Source organism: Mastigoproctus giganteus, chromosome 12, assembly GCF_048544385.1.
Source record: "Mastigoproctus giganteus isolate SK-2022 chromosome 12, ASM4854438v1, whole genome shotgun sequence".
NCBI lineage: Eukaryota > Metazoa > Arthropoda > Arachnida > Uropygi > Thelyphonidae > Mastigoproctus > Mastigoproctus giganteus.
Genome location: NC_143586.1, coordinates 6,755,257 through 6,779,514, shown reverse-complemented (window position 1 = coordinate 6,779,514; position 24,258 = coordinate 6,755,257). Strand labels below are relative to the sequence as shown.

General features: G+C 38.2%; 1 protein-coding gene across 4 annotated transcripts in view; it reads left to right on the top strand.

The window, feature by feature from the left end:
* LOC150076655 (RNA binding protein fox-1 homolog 2-like) overlaps positions 1-24,258 on the top strand; it is a 510,847-nt gene that overhangs the window by 396,671 nt on the left and 89,918 nt on the right. The gene's annotated exons all lie outside the window — the stretch shown is intronic.

Here is a 24,258-nt window from a genome sequence, read left to right as displayed (position 1 = left end):
GCATCAGCCAAAAAAAAAAAAATAGAGTAAAATAAATAAATAAAAATAACCACTTCCACTTCACCCCTCTGTTCGTTCGAAATATCTGTCCAGCTGAGCCTTAAACTTATTTAGGCTATCAACTTCCACGACAAGGGGTGGAAGTCTGTTCCACCTACCAACCACCCGCTGGCTAAAGGCAAATGTCTGCACATCTATCCTACATCTGTCTTTCCTCAATTTGAATTTATGCCCTCTCAGGTGATTATTCTGAGCAAGATTTGAAATTACTGCTTTTCAAATTTATTGTCAATTTTAAAAGTGGACAGGGGTGTTTTGTATCAGACTAATCTCAATCATTATAAATAAAAAAATAAAAAAAATTTTTTCATTTTTTCCCCATACAATTCAGAAAAGGCATTTACTTTTTAATGAATGAGTGTATAATCAAGGTGTTAAGACCTTTATTTCAAACCAAATTAAAATTATATAAGTGATATGTGTGTTATTTGAAAGTGAAATCTTGGAATTAAAGATTCCAAAGATGCCTGTCTAACATGCTGGTGTAGAAAACAGTGATCCAGTGGCACTTCCGTGGCAGGAGCAGCAGTGCGTAGCACACACTTCTTGATTAGACCGGGGTTCGAGCCCATGACCACCAAATATGCAGAAAGGTCAGGGACTGACCACCGCATATCCCCGGAGCAATATGGCCTTCGTTGCTAATGCTCCTAAACAATAACAACCAACCAGTGAGCCAGTAAATCTACAGTAGTCTTGCTACAATGTGTGAACAACCCACAAGTTCCAGTCAATATCTGGAAAGCTAAAATCCCTCATTATAAGACATTCTGATTTACTGGCCCACTTTATTTGTCTGTACAGTTGTTCACTGTACTCGTCTCAGTCCTTAGGCTTGTAGCACACTCCTCTTGTGTTTGTTTTCCTACTGCTTATGTCACACCAAACTGACTCAAATTATGCTGACCACCCATGTCAACTGGATCTACTGCTTCAGATTTTAAATGCTTCTTAATTAAGAACATAACTTCCCTGCCTCCTGTCCTGTCTGACCTTTTTGTATACATTGTAATCCTCATATTCAAATTCTGCATCACTTTTGTCTGAGTGACACTATGTCTTCAATATCCATACAGTGTCTGCATTTGATGGCTTAAGTTGTACTTAGAATTCATCAAATTTATTTACTGTGCTTCTAGCATTAGTTTATATGCAAATATACATGCACATGTATTTGCTCGTTCCATGAAGACCCCCAGCAGGCCTTGAAATCCCCATTACTTTGCTTTCCTGAAACTGTTGCTAATCTATTAGTCTGTGTACTCCCACAAGCTAGTAGTTTTCTAACCCTGCATTGATAGCATCCTACTGCAAATATTCTTGCATCCCTTCTATTTGAGTGTATCCCATCCTATCTCAGCAAATATTCTTGCATCCCTTCTATTTGAGTGTATCCCATCCCTGTAAAAAGTCTCTCCTGTTAACAAACACAGACCACACTGAGAAAAATTCTACCCCATGAGCCTAACACATTCTCTCCAGCACCAAATTGACTGATAAGGCTCTAATCATGCACTCCCTCATGTTGTCTGAGCAGAATTGCAGACAGTTTCAAGTTTAATCTTTACTTGCAACTTTTTCTCAATATTTCCATATTCTTGTTAAGTAAATCCTCAGGTTTCCAACCCTTAATATCATTAGCGCTAAAATGTGTGACATTGTCACTGTTTGTATCTTTAAAAGATGATACCTGCTCTAGAACGTCATTGACTTTTGCCTTGGCATATTTCCCTGACAATTAGCATTAGCATTAGTAGAGGCATTTGATGCAAGAAAGCAAGCTTATGCAGCATCAGCCAAAAAAAGAAAAAAAAAAAAAAAAGAAACCACTTCCACTTCACCCCTCTGTTCGTTCAAAAAAATACCTGTCCAGCTGAGCCTTAAACTTATTTAGGCTATCAACTTCCACGACAAGGGATGGAAGTCTGTTCCACCAACCAACCACCCGCTGGCTAAAGGCAAATTTCCGCACGTCTATCCTACATCTGTCTTTCCTCAATTTGAATTTATGCCCTCTCAGGTGATTATTCTGAGCGAGAGGAAGAATCCCATCAGCATTGAACATGCTCAAACCATTCAAGGCTTTGTACACCTCTATCAGATCACCTCGCTGGTGCCTAGTCTCTATACACTGTAATTAGCAAAACGTAAGCCTTTCTTCGTAAGAGCACCCCTTTGTTCCATTCACTAATCTTGTTGCCCTTCTCTGTACTCGTTCCAGCAGCTCAACATCCTTCTTGAAATGAGGCCTCCAGACCTGTATACAGTACTCTAGGTGTGGCCTGACCATTGCCTTATACAAGGGAATAATCACCTCCTTATCCCTGCTAGAAAAATTCCTATATATCATTGACAATACACCATGAGCTACTCTTGCAGCCCGTCTGCACTGCTCAGGGAACTTCATATTTGCCTGCACAACCACCCCCAGGTCCCTTTCATTCTCTACCACTGTCAGTGTAGTACCACAGAGTTGATACGTTGCTCTGGGGTTGCTGTTTCCCATGTGTAGTACTTTACATTTGTCAATGTTAAACTTCATTTGCCACCTCTCAGCCCATCTGCTCAACCTTTCCAGATTCTGTTGCGCAGCATAGTGTCAGTAGTGTCCTTGACAACCCTGCCTACATTTGTATTGTCTGCAAACTTCGACATTAAGCTTAATATACCATCATCAATATCATTTATGAATACAGAAAACAATAATGGACCCAACACTGAGCCCTGAGGGACTCCACTAATATCATTAGTCCACGACGAGCAGTATCCATTGATTACCACTCTCTGTCTCTCCCCCTCAGCCACCCCTTTATCCACAGCAGCAATTTGCCTCCAATGTCACACTGCTCCAATTTGTGCAGCAGTCTTCCATGTGCAACAGTATCAAAAGCCTTTCTAAGATCCAAGTATATAATATCAAAGTTATTCCCTGCATCCAGTTCCTTTGTGACTGCATCATGGTATCCAATCAAATTGGTCAGGCAAGACTTCCCCTTAACAAAACCATGCTGTGTCCGAGCTATAACTGAAGTCTTGTCTAAATGATCCTGCAGTGCTTCTTTAACCAGTGCCTCCATTAATTTTCCTGGAACAGAAGTTAAGCTCACAGGTCTATAATTACTTGTGTCAGCCTTTGATCCTCCCTTGTGAATTGGGGTCACATTTGCACATCTCCAGTCCATGGGTACCTCCCCCGAGTCCAAGGAAACTCTAATAATTATGGCTAAGGGTTTGCTTACTTCCTCTGCTGCCTCCTTTAATATGACTGGATAAATCCCATTAACCCCGGGTGCCTTTCTTGTGTTTATCTTCAACAATTTGTCCTCCACTTTACTCTCATTTATTACAAGATTCTCTAGCTTACTGCTAGAGTTGAATACACCTGTGGCATCCCCCTTGCTGAATAACTCCTCATGTGTGAATGTCGATGCAAAATATTCATTTAGTTTGTTAGCTGCCTGAGCAGGATCATCAACAATTGACCCATCGACATCAAGTGGACCAATCTGATTCATCCCCTTCCTTCTAGAGTTTACATAAGTAAAGAACTCTTTGCTGTTTTTCTTTGCATCCCTTGCCAAGATTTCTCGTAATCTGCCTTCGCCTGCCTTATCTCCTTTGTAACTTGGTTACAGATCAACTTGTATCTATCATAGGCTTCTGTGTCATGTGTTAATTTGTATGTATCCCATGCATGTTTCTTTTCTGCCATATGCCTCATCAGTTCATCTGACATCCATTTAGGCCTAAACCTTGAACAATATTTCTTGGTTTGTATGTAAAGCCTAGTAGCTTGCAAGATAAGTTCTTTGAATGCTTCCCATTTTGCATTTGCTGTTGGTAACATCATCAGTTGGTCCCATTGACAGTATATAGAATTTAAATACTGTCTCAGTCCATCGTAGTTGCCTTTACGAAAGCAATAACCCTTCCCTTTACCCCTAATGGTAGTTACCTCTTTAAATAAATCCCACTTCAGCACACTGTGATCACTGCCACCTAGTGGTTCATTTACCTGCAGATCCTTAATACATGAAGAATCACTGCTGATAATCAAATCAAGAGTATTCCTCCCTCTAGTTGCCTCCCGAACATGCTGATGTAGAAAACAATCATCCAATAAATCCACAAAAGCCTTGCTAGTGTGTGAGTGACCAGCCCCTAAATTCCAGTCAATATCTGGGAAATTAAAATCTCCCATTATAAGACTCTCTGATTTAGTGGCCCACTCTATTTCTCTGTACAGTTTCTTATTATACTCATCAGAGTCATTAGGCCTATAGCACACTCCTACTCTCAATTTTGATCTCCCAATGCTTATGTCACACCAAACTGACTCGACACTGCACTGTCCAGCGATGTCCACTGGCTTCACTTCCTTGGATTTTATGTATTTCTTAACTAATAGCATAACCTCTCCTCCCTTCCTATCCAGTCTATCCTTTCTGTAGACGTTGTACTCCCCAAATTCCAGTTCTGCATTCCTTATATCTGTGTGACACCATGTCGCTGATATCCCAACAATATCTGCCTTTGATGTTTTGAGCAATACCTCAAATTCATCAAATTTATTTACTAAACTCCTAGCATTGGTGTACACACAAGTATACATTTCTATTCTTAGCTACCCTAACACAACCCATGTGTTTACTTGTACCGCAATGACTCCCAGCAGTCTCTGAAATATCCTTCATCTTGTTTTTCAGGCTTCTGCTCATTCCATTAGAAGCAGTGCAAGAATCTCTTTCACCTCTGCCAGTGGCTACTGTTAATCTATTCGTCTTTGTCTCCCCCCAAGCTAGCAGTTTTCCGACCCACCTAACACTGCCTCGATAGCATCAGCAAATATTCTTGCACCCTTTCTATTTAAGTGTATCCCATCCCTGTAGAAGCAATCTCTCCTGTTAACAAGTACAGTCCAGGCTGAAAAAAAGTCTACCCCTTGAGCCTTGCACAATCTTTCCAGGGCCGAATTGATAGACAAGGCTCTCATCATATACTCCCTCCTAACGTGTCTGGGCAGAATTGCAGACACTTTCAAATTCAACCCTATTTCACGGCTTTTTTTCAACAGTGACCTGTACTTGTTAAGCAATTCTGCCAGTCTCCTACTCTTGATATCATTAGTGCCAACGTGTACAACTATATCACCTTTTATGCCCTTAAAAGATGATATCCGCTCTACAACGTCATCAACCTTTGCCCCTGGCAGACATACCCTGGTCCTGTTCCACCTATCCTTTTTACAAAGCATGTTCCCCGTTTCCCTGACAATAGAGTCACCAACAACTACTAGTTCCTTTGGGACCAGCGCATTCTGCCTTGGGGGGTTGCCGCTGTGTTGCGCGATGACCAAGTGTAAGCTCTGGCATTGATGTGGGCAGCTGAGAGCTTGATGGGCCCCTCAATTTAGTTCCTTTGAGGGCATCCACCGTGTCCTTCAAGCTCTCATATAGGCCCATAAGAACGCTGAGTTGTTGCCTGATTTCGATACACTCCTTGCATCGCGCACACACAAAGACATCCCCCATGGCAATATCATGTCCCATACCTGAATGCTCCACAAACATACTGCAAGTTGTGCATTTTAGAAGGCTGTGATTCAGAAGGCAACTGCCCCCCTCAGTTCTCCTCTGAGCCACAGCACTTCCATTAGCTTGAGCCTTTTGTTTTGCTGCTCTGGTCTGAGTCATGATTTCTTTTAATTTAAATAAAATTTCAATTTCAGTTTATAACCCTAACTTATCTCCCAACACAGTTATAACGGAATATATATATTTTAGTGTCAAGTATTAATTATCTCCGTGTTCCCTTTATATAACTTCCGTATCAGTTATGTATTAATTAATTATGTTACGTTTGTAATCTAAGTCGGTATATGTATTTAGTTAAAAGTACAATTTAAATGCCAACGAAGTTCAACAAGTTTAATAGATTTTACCGATCACTGAAAATATTATAACCTATACTATACTATACTAACGCTATCTAGGTTCGGTATATAACGATCGTATGACAAAGACAAAGGTGGGAAGTTACGAACGGTAAATCTATGGACACTTAAGTATTAATTAACTTTCAAATCTCGCTGTCTCAATTCAGAATAAACTAACGATCCTTACTAGGTCTATAAGCTACTTACAAAAAATAATTTGATGTAAAAAATATTCAATAAGCGGCTAAATATGGCTAAAAAACTTCTCGTTCAGCGGAGTTGCGACTTGTAACACGTGGATTCCCTTACCGATACTTTTATGCAATTGCAAGGCCGAGTAAAGAATAAATACACCAAATTAATCAGAAAATCACAAAATAATGCTATACTACTAAATTTAAATCAAAAGTTTTAGAAAAACAATAATTTCAAATCAATAAATAAGAAAAATCCACTTAGCGGCTTTGAACACGTCTGGCCCCTACTAGCCTCGTCAATAGAGTTACAGACAACAGCTACCTCCTGTGGAACCAGTGCATTCTGCTATGTTTAAGCAACAAAGAGCAAGCTTGCAGGTGGAAGTTGCAATGCAGCTAGCAGTGCAAGTAAACAGCTCAAAAAATGGTAACAAAACCTTCAGTTTGTTTGGAAAGGGAATGGCCATTCTTTTTGAAGGTGATTCAAAAACGTGGAAAGGAGTGGCAAATTCTGTCAACGATCTTTTGCACTGTTGTAATGAACCATATATCAAAAGAAGCAAAATTCTGTTCAGATTTCTCTGCCTTGGTTTCTTCAAACCAAGAAGAAGAAGATATAACTGATTTGTTTAATTTCTTTTTATAATGAGTAATTGAGTAAAGCTTAAATTCAGTAGGCGAGTTCAAAAATTTGACCATTAAAATGCATCCCCCCACACAATCACATACAAATGATGTGAGTATAAGTGTAAACTTTTATATCATCGAATAACAATGTATCCCATGACTACTTTATTTGAGGGGAGGGTAAAGGTATGTCTCCTGATTTGGATTACTAGCTTTAAAATTACGGCTTTTGCAATATAGGCGTATGAACAGTTACAACAGGTTTGGTTCCAGGCCTTTGTCGTAAAGCAGAAATTGTTGTAAAGTGGATCACTACCTTTTTGCACTCGCAGATGCATGTGATGCTCGAAAGTCACAAAAAAATTAAACATAGCACTTACCGTTAACGCTGCAATTAAATATTAATGCAACAACTTACAAAATTGTAAAAGAAAGTTCCTCCATTCTGCATTTACATAAGAGCTTGTGACCTTCAAACATAAAATTGAAACATTTTGTTTGGCAGCATTAATGGGATGAAAAAGTTAGTAATAGTAAAAGATAGGAAATTTTAAAAAGTAGGAAGTTGCAGATATGATTAGCATTAGCAGAGGCATACGATGCAAGAAAGCAAGCTTATCCAGCATCAGCTAAAAAACCCCCTCCCATTTCACCCCTCCATTCAATCCAAATGCATGTCCAGCTCAATCTTAAATTTATTTAGGTTATCAACTTCCACAACAAAAAATGGAAGTCTGTTCCACCAATCAACCACCCGCTGGCTAAAGGCAAATTTCCACACATCTATTCTACAACTGTCTTTCCTCAATTTGAAACTGTGCTCCCTCAGGTTCTTAATCTGAGCAAGAGGAAGAATCCCATCAGCATTCAGCTTGCTCAACCCATTCAAGGCCTTATACACCTCAATCAGATCACCTCACAGGTGCCTACTCTCCAGGTGCTGCAGTTTGCAGAACTTAAGCCTTTCTTGGTAAGAGCACCCCCATTGTTCCCCTCACCAGTCTTGTTGCCCTTCTTTGTACTCGAATCTAGCAACTCTATCCTTCCTAAAATGAGGCCTCCAGACCTGTATACAGTACTCTAGGTGTGGCCTGACCATTGCCTTGTATAACAGGATAATCACCTCCCTGTCTCTGCTAGCATAATTCCTATATATCATTGACACAACTCCATGATCTGCCCTGGCAGCCCCTCTGCACTGCTCAACAAACTTCATATTTGACTGCACAATTACCCCCAGGTCTTTTTAGCTTTCCACTTCCCAGAGTGTAGTACCACACAGTAGGTACGTTTCTCTTCGGTTATTGCTACCCATATTCAGTACTTTGCATTTGTCAATGTTAAACTTCAATTGGCACTTCTCAGCCCATTTTCCCAACTCTAGATCTAGTTGGAGTAGCATACTGTCTTTACTGTTGTTAACAACCCTACCAACCTTTGTATCATCTGCAAACTTGGACATTAAACCTGATATACCTTCATCAATATCATTGATAAATATACAAAAAAACAATGGACCCAACACCGAACCCTGGGGAACTCCACTAATAACATTTGTCCACAAAGAGCAGTGTCCATTGATTATTACCACTCTCTGTCGTCTCCCACTCAACCATCCCTTTATCCATTGTAGCAACTTACCATTAATGCCATACCTCTCCAATTTGTACAGCAGTCTTCCATGTGCAACAGTATCAAAATTTTTCCTGAAATCCAAGTATATGATATCAAAATTATTTTTGGCATTCAGTTCCTTTGACTTTTGATTGATACTATGACCACATCATAGTATCAATCCAATTTGTCAGAAAAGACCTCCCTTTAACAAATCCGTGCTGTGGCTTAACTATTACTGCAGTCTTGTCTAGATGATCCTGGAATGCTTCTTTAATCAATGATTCCATTATTTTCCACCAGAACACAAATTAAAGTAACAGGTCTATAGTTACTTGTGTCACCTTTTGATGAACCCTCTTTGTGAATTGGTGATACATTTGCACACCTGTCCATAGGGACCTCCCCTGAGTCCAAGGAAGTTCTCATAATTATGGCTAAGGGTTTGCTTACTTCCTTTGCTGCCTCTGTTAATATAACTGGATAGATCCCGTCTACCCCAGGTGCCTTTTTTATGTTTAACTTCAACAATTTCTCCTCACTTTGCTCTCAGTTATTACAAAATCACTTAGCTTCCTATTAGCATTTGATAAACTTCTGGCATTCCCCTCATTGAATAACTCCTTGTGTGAATGTAGATGCAGAATATGCATTCAGTTTATCAGCTACCTGAGCATGATCATCAATAGTCAACCCATCTATGTTAAGTGGTCCAATCTGATTCATCCCTTTCCTTCTAGAGTTTACATAACTAAAGAACTCTTTGCTGTTTTTCTTTGCATCCTTTGCCAAAGATTTCTCGTAATCTGCCTTCACCTGCCTAACTTTGTTTGTTACTTGATTACAGACTAGTTTATATATGCCATATGCTTCTGTGTCACCTGATACTTTATATGCATCCCATACATTTTTCTTCTCTGCCATGAGCCTCATTAATTCATCTGACATCCATTTAGCCTAAACCTTGAACTGTATTTCTTAGTTGGAATGAAAAGCCTAGTAGCCTCCAAAATTAAGTCCTTCAAAGCTTCCCATTTAGAAAACAACGTTGGTAACATCATCAGTTGATCCCACTGTACAGAATTTAAAAACTGTCTGAGACCCCTGTAGTCACCTTTACGAAAGCAAAAGCCCTTCCCTTTAGCCCTGATGGTAGTTACATCTTTAAGTAATTCCCACATCAGTACATTGTGATCACTTTATCTGCAAATTCTTAATGCATGAATAATCACTGCTGATAATCAGATCAAAAGTATTACTTCCTCTGGTTGCCTCTCGAACATGTTGCTGTAGAAAACAGTCATCCAATTAATCAACAAAAGTCTTGCTAGTGTGAGTGACCAATCCACAAGTTCCAATCAATATCTGGAAAGTTAAAATCCCCCATTATATGATACAGTAATACCCCGAAGTTACGCGATAGGTGGGTCGAACGAAAATCGCGTAAGTCGAATTCGTGTAAGTCGGGGTACAACTTTGCATATAAATACATATAAATTTTGCTTAATTGGGACCAAGGACTAACAAAAACACTAGTTTAGAAGAAAAATATTAATAAAATTGCAGTTCTTTATACATATTAATACAAAATATGTATTAAAAAAAAACAAATGACTTACGTTAAAAAGTTATTTCGATGTCGATGGCTTCATAAAATCTAACAAATTCGTCTGACGACACAGCGCATTCTTTTTTTCACGCAGAATTTCTTCGTAGCAAGCTAATAATTTTTTTATTCCTTGCTTTGTAGCTATAACGCGTTCTTCGTTGGAGTCTATGTTTTCTAAAATTTTTAAGCCCTTTACAATTGAGCCCTTTTCAATTTTCAACCTGTCAAGTTTGCAATTGTCATGTGCTTTTCGCCGTTGCTTCATTTAGGCCTGTAGCACGTGCAATATCACATGGTCTTTCATTTCGCTCAAAGCGTTTCACAATTTCATATTTTTTTCTCTATCGACAGAGGCGGACTGGCAATAAGCCTTACCGGGGAAACCCCGGTGGGCCAGTGTGATTTTGGCCATAAACCATAGTATGAGGCCACTATAAATTTTCCCAGGTAAGAATTTTTGACCCAGTCCGCCTCTGTTTATCGATAATTGCTTTTCTTTTTCTCTCTGAATCAGCAGTGTCTTCACCAGGATGCTTCCTTTTCATTTTTAGGGAATAAAGCACAATTACAAAATGAGGAGGCACGCTTGATACGCATAAACAAAGCTGCGCACATGTAGCAACTGAATAAACAACACCATAAAGGCAGAGATACACTATTAACACCTCACATTTCTAGGGGTTACTACCATAAAACAATAAAAATCCAGTTGCGTTTCTGCTAGTGGAATCTGTTATAAACTGGTAGTAAACTCGATCTAATTGCATTTGCGATTATATCGATAGCTGGAATTGTGTTGGTTTTTACGTTATTATGGTGAAATTGTGTTTCCCCTTCACTGATATAAAAAACATAAAAGCAACAAAGTTGAATTTTGTTCATCTTTCGCTCTCATTCTCCGCCGTCGCACCGTATATCGATAACATATGAAAAACGACCTTGAAGATAGTGGGCGGCAGCGTTGCCAAACGAAAAAATCAGGAACCGCGTAACTCCGAGTTCGCGTAAGTCGGGGTATTACTGTGTTGTGATTTACTGGCCCACTCTATTTCTCTGCACAATTACTCATTATACACATCAGATTCATTAGGTCTATAACACTCACCTACTCTCATTTTTCCTTTCCCAGTGCTTTTGTCACACCAACAGACTCAACATTGCATTGTCCACCAACATCAGTTGGAAGCACTTCCTTAAATTTAATGTGTTTCTTAACTAACAGCATAACCCCTCCTCCCTTCCTGTCCTGTCTATCCTTCCTGTACACATTGTACTTCTCAAATTCGAATTCTGCACTGCTTATGTCTGTGTGACACCACGTCTCTGATATCCCAACAATATCTGCCTTTGATGTCTTGACTAGCACTTCAATCTCATCAAATTTATTAACTATACTCCTAGCATTAGAGGGGATTGATCATTTTAAAACCCTTATTTTGACAAAATAAATGATAAAAACCTGTTTGTGCATTATCTCAATACATTCTCTTTGTCTGTACACCTTACTAAGAGTACGGTATAAATTTATTGAAGCAAATCTGAAGTCATCATCAGCCATTTTCAATCCACTGCAGGATGAAGGCCTCTCCAGAAACTTTCCAGTTCCTTCTGTTTTGAGCACTGGCCATCCATTTACTACCCACAAACTCATGAATTTCATCTATCCATCTCCACCTTTGTCTTCCAGGTTTTCTTCTAGCTCCTCTTGGGTACCATTCTGTTATTTTCTTAGTCCATCTGTCATCATGTCTTCAAGCTATGTGTCCTGCCCAAGACCATTTTAGTTCTTTAGTTTTGATAAGAATGTCCTTTACTTGAGTTTGCTGCCTAATCCATGTGTTTCTCTTCTTATATGACAGTCTGATTCCCAATATAATTCGTTCCATTCTTCGCTGTGTAGTTCTCAGCTTCTCTTCCATTCTTTTGGTAAGTGCTGCCCAAGTTTCACTTCCATAAGTCATGGTGGGGAGTATACATTGGTTCATTATTTTACGTTTCAGACAAACTGGGATATTGCTCTTCAGTATGTGACTATATTTCCTGAATGCTGTCTATCCAAAATTTATTCTTCTCTTGGATAGACAGCCTCCAATCATTATTTCAATTTCTGTGACATACTTGTTCATCATTACTTTTGTTTTAGCCATATTCATCTTTAGTCCAAAATCCTTACTAACTGTGCATAACTGATTAAGATTTTCCTCTAATTCTTTGGGATCGTGGCTTATGACCACAATGTCATCTGCAACTCGTAAATGGTTTAGGTACTCTCCGTTCACATTGATTCCTTTCTGCGATCAGTCTAATTTTCTGAAAGCTTCCTCAAGGGCAGCAGTAAACAGCTTCAGAGATATTGTGTCTCCTTGTCAAACTCCTTTCTCGATTTTAAATTTCCTACTGTCTTTGTCTAGTCTAATGAAGGAGGTAGCACTCTCATATATTTTCTTCAAAATCATAATATGGGGAGTATCTATGTCTTGTCTTTTCAGTGCCCGAAACATTGCCTTATGCTGTATGGAGTCAAATGCCTTTTCATAATCCACAAATGCCAGGCATAATGGTGTTTTATATTCATTTGCTTTCTCCATTAGCTGTGATATTATGTGAAGGTGATCTGAGAATCCTGTCCTGAGAATCGTGAAGTTGAGAATCCTGTCTTAAAGCCAGTTTGCTCTTTTGGTTGATTCTCATCAAGTATTCATTCTAATCTGTTAGTAATGACCCTTGTGAACAACTTGTAGATGTGGGATTACAAGCTAATTGGTCTATAATTTCCAATTTCTGATTTATCTCCTTTCTTATGCAGCAAAATGATGATTGCATTATTCCACTGCTTAGGCGTCACACTTTTCTAATGCATTTTGTGAAGAGCCTTGCCAGTTTTTGTGTTATGTCTCTACCTTCCAATTTTAACAACTCTACAGTAACTTCATCTTCCCCCGGGGCTTTCTGATTCTTCATTTTCTTCAATGCATGTTCTACCTCATCAGGAAGAATATCGGGTATGTTGTATGTGTTGCTACTTTGCAATCCATCTTCCCCACTGCTAGCATCGTTCCCTCGCTCCTTGTATAATTCTCAATAGTAGTCTTCTGCTATTTGAATTATGCCTTCTCTTCTGTTTATAAGTACACCATCGCTATTCTTCAGTTTCAGTATCATTTGTCTTTCTGTATTACTGCCCGTGGCTGCTGATTTAAATCCTTTGTTTTCCCTTAATTCTTGTCCTACTTTTCTTGTGTTAAATCTTCTTATGTCCTCTCTGAGTCTCTTTCTAATGGCTTTGCATAACTCAGTATACTCAATTTTTTCCTTGTCAGTGTTTATCTTGCTCTTCATTTTTTGCCTTCAGTTTATCATAACAAGTGTTTCTTGACTAATTTTTTCTTCTTTGGATTTCTTTTTCCCTATAGGCTTCTTGGGCTTTATCACTTTCAGAAAGTTGTAATATTCCTCGTCGATATCTTGGTCCTGAGCAGTCTGCAGAAGCTCAGACTTCTTGTTAAGTTCCAGTACATACTGCTTTTTCTCCTCTTCTGTTATATCAAAGACTTTTGTATTATTTACTTGAGTCAGTTTTTTCCTTTCCTACATCTATATCAAGTGTATATCTTACCATTAGCATTAGCATTAGTAGAGGCATTTGATGCAACAAACCAAGCTTATGCAGCATCAGCCAAAAAAAAAAAAAAAAACACTTCCACTTCAACCCTCTGTTCGTTCAAAATATCTGTCCAGCTGAGCCTTAAACTTATTTAGGCTATCGACTTCCATGACAAGGGATGAAAGTCTGTTCCACCTACCAACCACCCGCTGGCTAAAGGCAAATGTCCACACATCTATCCTACATCTGTCTTTCCTCAGTTTGAATTTATGCCCTCTCAGGTGATTATTCTGAGCAAGAGGAAGAATCCCATTAGCATTGAACATGCTCCAACCATTCAAGGCTTTGTACACCTCTATCAGATCACCTCGCTGGTGCCTAGTCTCCAGACACTGTAATTCGCAAAACTTAAGCCTTTCTTCGTAAGAGCACCCCTTTGTTCCATTCACTAATCTTGTTGCCCTTCTCAGTACTTGTTCCAGCAGCTCTACATCCTTCTTGAAATGAGGCCTCCAGGCCTGTATACAGTACTCTAGGTGTGGCCTGACCATTGCCTTATACAAGGGAATAATCACCTCCTTACCCCTGCTAGAAAAATTCCTATATATCATTGACAATACACCATGAGCTACTCTTGCAGCCTGTCTGCACTGCTCAGAGAACTTCATATTTGCCTGCACAACCACCCCCAGGTCCCTTTCATTCTCTACCACTGTCAGTGTAGTACCACAGAGTTGATACGTTGCTCTGGGGTTGCTGTTTCCCATGTGTAGTACTTTACATTTGTCAATGTTAAACTTCATTTCCCACCTCTCAGCCCATCTGCTCAACCTTTCCAGATCCTGTTGCAGCAGCATAGTGTCAGTAGTGTCCTTGACAACCCTGCCTACCTTTGTATCATCTGCATACTTCGACATTAAGCTTGATATACCCTCATCAATATCATTTATGAATACAGAAAACAATAATGGACCCAAAACCGAACCCTGAGGGACTCCACTAATAACATTAGTCCATGACGAGCAGTGTCCATTGATTACCACTCTCTGTCTTCTCCCACTCAGCCACCCCTTTATCCACAGCAGCAATTTGCCTCCAATGCCACACTGCTCCAATTTGTGCAGCAGTCTTCCATGTGCAATAGTATCAAAAGCCTTTCTAAGATCCAAGTATATAATATCAAAGTTATTCCCTGCATCCAGTTCCTTTGTGACTGCATCATAGTATCCACTCAAATTGGTCAGGCAAGACTTCCCCTTAACAAAACCATGCTGTGTCCGAGCTATAGCTGAAGTCTTGTCTAAATGATCCTGCAGTGCTTCTTTAACTGGTGCCTCCATTAATTTTCCTGCAACAGAAGTTAAACTCACAGGTCTATAATTACTTGTGTCAGCCTTTGATCCTCCTTTGTGAATTGGGGTGACATTTGCACATCTCCAGTCTGTGGGTACCTCTCCTGAGTCCAAGGAAGCTCTCATAATTATGGCTAATGGTTTGCTTACTTCCTTTGCTGCCTCCTTTAATATAACTGGATAGATCCCATCCACCCCGGGTGCCTTTCTTGTGTTTATCTTCAACAATTTCTCCTCCACTTTACTCTCAGTTATTACAAGATTCTCTAGCTTACTGCTAGAGTTGAATACACCTCTGGCTTTCCCCTCGCTAAATAACTCCTCATGTGTGAATGTCGATGCAAAATATTCATTTAGTTTGTTAGCTACCTGAGCAGGATCATCAACAGTTGACCCATCGATATCAAGTGGACCAATCTGATTCATCCCCTTCCTTCTAGAGTTTACATAAGTAAAGAACTCTTTGCATCCCTTGCCAAAGATTTCTCGTAATCTGCCTTCGCCTGCCTAACCTCCTTTGTAACTTGGTTACAGATCAACATGTATCTATCGTAGGCTTCTGTGTCATGTGTTAATTTGTATGTATCCCATGCATGTTTCTTCTCTGCCATATGCCTCATTAGTTCATTTGACATCCATTTAGGCCTAAACCTTGAACAATATTTCTTAGTTGGTATGTATAGCCTAGTAGCTTCCAAGATAAGTTCTTTGAATGCTTCCCATTTTGCATTTGCTGTTGGTAACATCATCAGTTGGTCCCACTGTATAGAATTTAAATACTGTCTCAGTCCATCGTAGTCGCCTTTACGAAAGCAATAACCCTTCCCTTTACCCCTAATGGTAGTTGCCTCTTTGAGTAAATCCCACTTCATCACACTGTGATCACTGCCACCTAGTGGTTCATTTATCTGCAGATTCTTAATGCATGAAGAATCACTGCTGATAATCAAATCAAGAGTATTCTTCCCTCTAGTTGCCTCCTGAACATGCTGATGTAGAAAACAATCATTCAATAAATCCACAAAAGCCTTGCTAGTGTGTGAGTGACCAGCCCCCAAATTCCAGTCAGTATCTGGGAAATTAAAATCTCCCATTATAACACCCTCTGATTTACTGGCCCACTCTATTTCCCTGTACAGTATCTTATTATACTCATCAGAGTCATTAGGCCTATAGCACACTCCTATTCTCAATTTTGATCTCCCAATGCTTATGTCACACCAAACTGACTCGACACGCACTGTCCAGTGATGTCCACTGGCTTCACTTCCTTGGATTTTATGTATTTCTTAACTAATAGCATAACCCCTCCTCTCTTCCTATCCAGTCTATCCTTTCTGTAGACGTTGTACTCCCCAAATTTCAGTTCTGCATTACTTATATCTGTGTGACTCCACGTCTCTCGGATCACTTCCAACATTTACCTTATTCAGGATGGTAACATCATTCACAATATATCTTCTGTTAGTGAGGATGAAGTCGATTTCATTAGTTGTTAATCCATTTGGACTGTTCCATGTCCACTTTCTGTTCACCCTTTTCTTGAAAAAAGTGTTCATTACTGACAATCCTTGAGATTCTGCAAATTCCACGTCTTTCGCCTCTTTCATTTCTTTCACCAATTCCAAAATTTCGTATAGTTCCCCTTTCTGCACTGTTTTGTCTCTTTCCATCCTTAGCATTGCAGTCCCTCATAATGATAGTGTAGTGAGTTTTCTGTTCAACTAGAAGACTCTCAATTTCGCTGTACATTTTTTCAACCTCTTCATCATCATGGCTCGATGTTAGTGCATAAATCATTATAACCTTTAGCTTGTACCTCTTAGAAATCTTGAGTATTAGCCTTGACACCCTTGGTGATGTACTTTTGAATTCCAAAATGTTGTTTTTTAAATCTTTATGGACCAGAAACCCAACTCCGCCTTCACTCCTTTCACTGTTTCCATTGGTGTACAGCAGATTTCCACTTGATAAACTAATAAGTGATTCATTTCTTCTTCTTGTTTCAGCCAAACCGACGATATTCCAATTCACATTTTCTAATTCCTTTTCCAGCTCTAATATCCTGTCTTCACCGATGAGTGATCTTACGTTATAACAGGCCAAGTTCAGTTTCCGTGCATGGCAGCCTGGTCGTACCCAGAGATTCTTAGCACACTCTGCTTCCACTCTCGTCCTCTTGCTGCCATAAGAGGGAGAGTGAAAGCTGCTGGGGACGGAGGGCCATTTGTTTTGTTGTGCTGTCATATTGCTGGAGGGTTTGGTCTTTTCCTCTTCATGCTGACCAGGCGTCTTGAAGAGAACCACTCTATACGTTCGTTGCCACCTAAGTGACGTAACAGGGCTTACCATCGAGAAGGTGTGCATGAGTGGATTTTAGGGAGGCAGGCCAACCGGACTTCTCCTAAATCTTCTGTAATAGAGAGATATTAAATCCATCAGTGTTTTAGGCTGAGTGTCTGATAACACACGGGATACCTGTTCCCCTCTAAGCCCCTAATCTGAAGTGGATGACACAAATTCTATATCAACCCGATCTTCTTCATCTACAGCTAAACCCTCTTGCAAGTGATTTGGATGGACTTTTTGTAGGCCCAGTTGATGCTTGAGAAGGACTTTCACTTGTTGTTTTGTTAAAGGCTGATCTAAGATTTGAGAGCATGCTGGTCTTTTATGAAACTAGGACTCCAATGAAGTTTGAATTATGGCTCTTCTTTTCTTTTCTCTGTAGATTTCTCTATAACAGGCATATTGATCTTAAATGCCAGCATTTACTTTGGAACTTCTTTCAAAATTGGGATCCGCCATTTCAAAAATGGACATAGCTCCTTCTAAAAACCTGAATGCTTTTGATAGTTTCTTGCAAATTCTTTAGGAATTGGATTCGATACATCCTCAGGATAAGAATCCTCTTCATTCCTCCTAAACTATTCAAGTTCTAGAAGATCATCATTACTTAGGGGTTGTGAATGTGACCCAAGCAGTTCAGTAACATCTTCAGGCTCCACTTCTAGCTCTAACTGCCTTGCCATATCTACAATATTTGTAATAGCCTCCTCAACATGATTTTCAAATCCTTCAAAATCAATAGTAGTAAACTGGGGACACAACTTTTTCTAAACTCCTTTAAGTGTTGACTGTTTCACTTCATCCCATGCATCCCTAATGGTCTTGATGCCATCCAAGATCACAAAGTCTTTCCAGAATTCTTTTACTATATTTTCTCTAGGCATACTTTCAGATTCCCTGTCTATTGCAGCTACAGCCTTAGCAAATGTTCTCCTTAGGTAATGTGATTTAAATGCAGTAGTAACATCCTGGTCCATTGGTTTAAGCAATGAAGTAGTATTTGCAGGGAGGAAAAGATTTAAGATTAAAGATCTAATGATTTAAGGTGGCCAGGTGCATTATCCAAAAGAAGTAAAATTTTTAAGAGAATTTTCTTTTCTGTACAGTATTCCTTAACTGCAGGCACAAAGTAATTTGAAAACCACTCTTCAAAAAGTGATGCAGTAACCCATGCTTTCGAATTTGATTTCCAATAAACTGGAAGACTGGATTTTGCATAATTTTTTAAAGCTCTTGGGTTTACTGAATGATAAATTAGCATAGGCTTCAATTTAAAATCACCTGCAGCATTGGAACATAACAAAAGGGTTAGCCTATCTTTTGCTACTTTAAATCCCGGCATTTACTTTTCTTCCTTTGCTATAAATGTTGAAGGCATTTTTTTCCAGTAGAGGCCAGTTTCATCAACATTAAAAATATGCATTTCAGAATAATCATCCTCATCATTGATCTTGGCTAGCTCATCAGGAAAATTAGCTGTAGCTTCTGTATCTGCACTGTATGCTTCTGTATCTGCATTGTATTCTTCACCCTGAACTTTAATATTATGGAGGTTGCTCTTATGCTTAAATCTATTAAACCAGCCTCTGCTGGCCACAAATTCAGCATCCTTAGTTGCCTCCTCTCCCCTCTCCTGGTTTTCCTTTCAGCAAAGGGACTTGAGGCCTTATTCTGGATGATCGCTTGGCATAAGGGAACATGCTGGCTAGTTTGATCATCTATCCACACCATTAAAAGTTTTTCCATATCGGCAATAATATCATCACTATCATCACTATCATCACTCAGTTTAATGATTTTGCTCAGTATCTAATGCGAGAGACGCCGTTTGTGTGGATTAGGTGTCTCAGGAACGGAGCATAGGGTATAATTAAAAAGTGTCATAAATACGGATTACTGTAAAGCGAGATATGCCTGTATTTGCTTTAAGAATCACTACTTGCATTTTTTCCGATTCAGAGTATAGAATTCTTGATTCTGCTCCTTTTAGGCATAATAGGCCTTTAGCAGCAGACTACTAGCAGTACCACCAAGGATGGTAGTGTGGAACAAGTAGTTTCATTTAGCTCTGTCTGTTTCTCATTTGCATTATGATGGCTTCCCCATTCACAGTCCATTGACAGAGGTATAGGTTTGATTTCTATCACCAACAAGAATTCTTGTTGATCTCTTTGTTCAGGACCGAGTTAGCCACTTTCAGGCATAATGTTTGTTGTATTTTTCCCACATGTATTCCAGGTGTTTCATTCTATAAATGTACAAACAAGTGCATGCAACTTACAGACAAAACAGATATAATTTCTACTTATCCAATCAGCAGAGGGTATAACCATAACAGAAGATGGTCCTATACAGGATGTGCAAAATGTTTTTCACTTCAGAAGTGAGCTCTTAAGATTATTACTATATTTAATACCACTCATATAACATGTGAAATTAATAATATAGTTTTTTAAGCCATTCACCTAAACTACTATACATTAAATGATGTTTCAGGCATCTTTGATAAATGAATGTTTCCACTGTTTGCTCATCTGGTTTTATTCTGGACATAATGATGTAACCAACATTCATCCATCCGCAAGCATTCACAGTTCAGTCTGAAACAATCAGTTCTCTCTCTCTCTCTCTCTCTCTCTCTCTCTCTCTCACACACACACACACACACACACACACACACACACACACACACACACACACACACACACACACACACACACACACACACAGAGCTTAATGGTCACTTCATTTTCTATAAAATTGATAGTTGCACATCTGTCTTCAAGGACTAGCTGTTCCACTTTAGCCCTGATGGCATGATCTGCTATTGTGGCTGAGATAGGTTTTTGTTCTCTTGGGTTATCATACACATTGTTTCGCCCACACCTGAACTGTCTTTTTTAATTTTTGACAGGCTTATATGATGGGCAGGCCTCATATGCAGTGTTAGTATGTTTTTCTTCTTTGCCTTCCAGTGAAGAAATTTTTTAATGGATTGGACCTGAACCTTCTGTTTTGAAGAATTTCTTTTGTTCAAGTACTGTCTTGAGTGTTTTGTTTTTTTTTTTCCCTAAATGATCCTTATTTCCAAAACCAGTCTTTTCTTAGGGGTTTCTACTTATGCCATTTTTCCTGCAAAGAAGTATATCATTGTTGACTATACATCAATGAGCCAAAACATTATGACCAGCAAGTTGTTATGCAAATCGAAGCAACTGCAGGTGAACTACAGTGCGTGTGCAGGATGGGACATGGTATAAAAAACACCTGATACTGAGCTCCGTTAATCAGTGTTACTCTTGTTCTTCAGATGGGAAAGGCAGTGAACTTAAACGAGTTTTATGGAGGCCAAATTGTAATGGCCAGACGACTGGCTCAGAGCATATCCAAAATGGCACGGCTGGTGGGATGCTCACGGTCAGCCCTGGTTAGTACTTACCGAAAGTGGTAACTTTTCAAACCATTAATTTCAGTTTGAAAAGTTCTTGTTTTTATAGGAAAAGGCTTCCAATTCTTTAATTGTTTCAAGAATCTGCATGTTTCAACTGTATGTTTGTTGTGGTACAAGGGTTTGTAACACCTTTGAGTATGGAAGAGAAGTTTAATCTGAGGACTAAGCTGTTTCCTGCTCTCTCTCTCTCTCTCTCTCTCTCTCTCTCTCTCTCTCTCTCTCTCTCTCTCTCTAAGAGATTGTTTTGGACATCTAAATAGAATCTACATATCTAATTAATCATTAATCTCAGAGGTAAATTTTGCTTCATGCAAAAAGATATATTTACAGCAAAGAGTAGATTGACTGGTTTTGTTTTTTATTCAATGTCTTTAATACATTTAGTTGCACAGTGTGAATAATGAGCTCAGATGATCTCTCTTAACTGAGTCTGGATATAGATTTCTCTGCATTAATTTGAGGAATTATAATCATGCTCTTGCTCTGCAGTCTTCCACACTAGTCTTTTGGGACTCTTTCTTACAGTCAGTCTGAAGTGCTGTTCATGGATGGTTTTCATAATTGGTTCATTAGTTCTTTAAAAATTATTCATAGATTTACTGTAATATTGTAAACTACCCTATTTCAGTGTATAGTCTATATTTTGGACAGATTGCTCCTTTTTTTTTTTGTAAATTGATGAGAAAGAACGGTTGAAAAGGCTGATTTAGATGATAGGAATTCCCCTATATGATTCTGTGAGATTGTACACAAAAGACCATTGCTGAGGTACCAGTAGCTAGTGGCACTGTTTACCATGATTTAGATGTAGCTAGAGCATTTGGAAAGTCTCCACTTGCCCGTATACCCCATCTTCAGAACCAGAATATTGAATTATATCCCTGATAAGGGCTGTCAAAACTGCTGGTGAGGTGGTGCTATGTACATATGTGGCTGTGTTTACATGAATAAAAACATTTAAAATAATAAGATTATGGTAATTTTACTTGCTTTATGTTAATTGTGTTAATTTATGTTAATTATTTTTTTCAGTGTAAAGGGGTAAATACTTTTTATGTAGCATAATCTCTATTCTTAGTGATAATTATTATGTACAACAAAACAGTTATTTAGTAATTAGTTTTATTACCATGATAAATGGTAGGGCTTATGAAAATCACAGCAATGTGCACATATACAACTTCTAAGTAACTTTTCATAACTCAACGTTTTGACTGAAGTGAAATTCAAGAGACTTCATCACAGATGATAAGAGATGTCAAAACTGCTTTCAGATGTTTCCACATATTTGTAACCATTTATAGCAGTAATTATAATATTGTGAACCATAACTGTATGAAAGACTAAAGGTACAAAAGTGCATATGCTTCTGACTGTTCTTGTATGTCCTCACTGTTGACCAAGAGTAATTGAAAAGCTCAAGGTATGTAACATGATCCATGTCTGTGAGCCTCTGAGATCTCATGGCCTCTGTAGCCAGGTGGGAAGGAGCAGCAGTGCATAGCACACGCTTCTTGATTAGACCAGGGTTCGAGCCCGTCACCACCAAATACGGAGGATGCGGAAAGGTCAGGGAATGACCACCGCATATCCCGGAGCAATATGGCCTTAGTTGCTAATGCTCCTAAAAACCAAATAACTAACTAACTAACTAACTGAGATCTCATATGGAAGGCTGCCTACTCTAATAATGTAAACCTCGGCACATACTTTTTTAATACCCTCCATAGAAGGTTCCTAACAACATTGATAAAAGAGTTAAGCCACTCAGTATTACTAATGTAGCTGATGAACTCTTGTAGTATTATTTTTTTTTTACCCCTATAAATACTGTATAGTTTGTCTTAACTTATTATAAGACAAATTTTTTTTAATGAAAAGGCTCTAGGCTACTAATATTCATCATTCTCTTGATATAATTGGTAAATATATGTAATAATATATTAAAATTATATAATCAATATACTGTAACATTTTTGTATGAATGACAGACCTGTCTCTAATATTTTGTGCCTCATAAATTTTAAGTGGATAGATTTGAACACTACTCATCCTTCACTCTGTTAGGTAGCTAGTATCAGCCGATGGAGAAGTGTTGTGTTGTCTGAAGAAGTGTCTAGATACACTAAACAGCAAAAAAAGAGCTATTTGGTACTTTTATTTTTTTATTTTTTGGTACTTTTATTATTTTGGAGCTATTTGGTAATGCAGAAAAATATTATATATTTTTCTGCATTTTTAATTATTGAATGCTATTTTTGAAATGAGCATTCATAGCATTGAAATGAGAGTTCATACCCATTCCTTCCTGCAATGATATCTCAAAAAGTTCAAAAGTGCCAGAATAAGTAAGAAGAAACTCCTCTTTTGTGAGAGACGAATAAAAACCAATTGTTATTGTTTGCAAAACTTGAAATATGCCCTGCTAATGCCGAACTTGTACATAAATATTTTAATTAATGTAATTAGCCCATAAAAAAACTAAAACCTTTTGTTCAGTTGCACTTTAAATTGATTTAAATCAACATGAAACTTTTATATGGCTCTTCTGAGTTAAATGTACTATTGTGCATTCGATTTCCTTATAACATACTTTACTATATTAGTTTTGTAATAATAGCTTTATAATAATTCATTTTTACAATTTAAACTCTTTTATTCTTTTAGAAAAACCTCCTAAATTACTGTTTTAAAATTAGGGGTTTTAGCTTCTTTAGTAGGATGTGTTCATTAATATTAAATTGACTACCTCATAGCTAAATACATAAATATAAGGTATGATGTAACTTACACTAATTATGTAAGGAATATAAATGAACAGAATCAGTTTATCTATTGTAATAATATGAAAAATTAAATCTTCACCAATATTTTATGTAAAAATGTACTGTAAATAAATTTTTTTAAAAAAAATTTCTGAAAACTTATCTTAAATTATATATTTACATAATTAAAATAGGCATAGTAATATAGCATAACCATTTAATCTTCATAAAAACTCAACAGACTTTCTTCTCTCTTTTTTTTTTGCTGCCTTGATTTTAATAAACAATATTTATTTTTCTTTTAATTTTTTTAAATTCTACATTATGCATGCTTAATCATCTGCATATTCTTTGTAGCACTACTCAATGATGATCTTTAAAATATGGTATTAAATTCATTATAGTTGCATAAGAAATGGTCAAATTCATAATATGCTTGTTCTTATTTTTAACCCTCATCCCATCCAGCATCACAAATCACACATTATAAAAAATACTCTATGGGGAATGTGACCTCAAAATGAAGAGGTGATTTATTTTCCTAATAGATAGGAAAAATAAAATTAACCATCAACAGCAAGCAGCACTGCAAAGGGTTAATGGCCATATTCCATCTACACTTTTATTTTATTAACTTTGCTAGAGTTGGTTAATGTTTGAAGAGTGGGGTTGCTTCCACCTGCATTTGTTGACAG